Consider the following 1,860-nt stretch of genomic DNA (forward strand, 5'->3'; position numbering starts at 1 on the left):
ACAGACATGTTCCGTCTCTCACTGCTCCAGTCCCCACATGTTTCAGACGATCATTGTCCCTGTCCCCAAAAAGTCCAAAACCCTTTACCGCCCAGCAGCACTCACCTCCACCATCTTGTGCTTTAAGCGATCAGTCAAAATGTTCATCATTCCCTCCCTCCCGCCCTCCCTCCCTCCCGCCCTCCCTCCCCCACCTGGACCAGAGGAACACATACATGAGAATGCTGTTCATGGACTATAGTTCAGCATTCAATACCATTGTGTCCTCCAAGCTACAACACCAGGATGAAGCTGCCATGCGCGGAGGACCTCTACACCCAGCCTGCGGCCAGACGGCAGAAGGTGCCGCACCACCAGGCTCAGGCACAGCTCGTCACTACGACCCTTTCCGTGCACGGCACTGGTACACTTTCCCTTATACTGCTTATTTAATGTTCACCTGTTTACATGTGTGTAAATATGTTACCTGTTTACACCTGCACACATCGCAGTATACATAAATATTTATTTTACTACTGTTTACAAGCAATAAACCATCACGGTGTATATATTTATGTGCATCACCTGTTTACATTCTGTTGCTAACTGTCCATAACTGGTTCTCATTAAGCACATACATTTAGTACATTACTGCACAACTTTATTCATTTCCTCACTACTGTACACCATTCTACCTCAGCATTATATTTTAGTTTATTCTATGTTATATATATTCTATTTGATTCAGAATCAGAATCAGAAATCCTTCATTGATCCCCGAGGGGAAACTCTGGTTACAGCAGCTCGCTGTCCCGTCAGCGCACACAGGAAGAGAAGCACTGAGCAAAACATATAATCCACTATAATACAGGTCAGAAAATAAATGAAGTACCAGGTGGGTACAAGTATAACATTAAAATTAAAATAAGTGTGAAGTACACAGTGGGTTCACTGAACAGAACACGAATTTCATTGCCAACGACTGCTTCACTGTAACTGTTGTGCCTCTGGAAAATAAAGAACTTAATGACTTGGTGTGCTTCCTGCACTGAACCTGAAAGTTTGTACTGGGCATAATATGTGTCCGCCAGAATCGTCCTATGTGAACATAAAGTAAGTGGTAGTATTACTGAGCTGCATTATTTACCCGACTGCAAGAGGAAAACCTAAACAGGTCATTTTAGGTGTTTGAACAAGCGACAGATACTGTCGTTCTTCTCATGAGGACAGTCTCCACGGTGAAACATTCTGTTGACCTATCACCTAGCTCGACGGGAAATGATGGGAGATCAAAATGTGCAGCCTCAATTAGCAACAAGCGAGCTGTCTGAAGACACCTTAGGACCGCTGCATGTCTCATCCTTTGGTTGGCTTTAAGAATCTGTCCTGTCCCAGATCTACGGAGATCAGTAGGTGTTCAGTGGTGCGCCACGAGGCCTTGATTCAGCACTCAGTGAGGCTTCAGTGGTCTGTTACTCAAAATTCCCCAGAGACCAATCACAGTGGTTTTATTGATGAGTGAACTGCATTTAGGGGAAAGACCCTATGAACAAAAAGGGAAAGTTGAAATCAGCAGTGTTTAATAAGAAGAGTTCTTGACTTTCATTCCAAGTGCTTGGTTTGATGGATCATCACAGTCGCAGAACACAAGGGTCCATACTGGGACATCTGTGGGCGTCACAGACTCACAGAGCCTTTTGTGTCACTTCACAGATGTAAAATGTGTAAAAGTCTGTCTCTCTGTCTCTTGAGTAGGCCCACTGAAATACTACACGTGTTTATGGCTGCACCACGGAAAAATCTAGAAGTGTTGAGCATCATTTTATACAAATTGCTTTTGACAGCCGAATTAATGCTTACATTTGTTTCATACCCCCAACC

This window comes from Siniperca chuatsi, linkage group LG5, assembly GCF_020085105.1.
Source record: "Siniperca chuatsi isolate FFG_IHB_CAS linkage group LG5, ASM2008510v1, whole genome shotgun sequence".
Lineage (NCBI taxonomy): Eukaryota > Metazoa > Chordata > Actinopteri > Centrarchiformes > Sinipercidae > Siniperca > Siniperca chuatsi.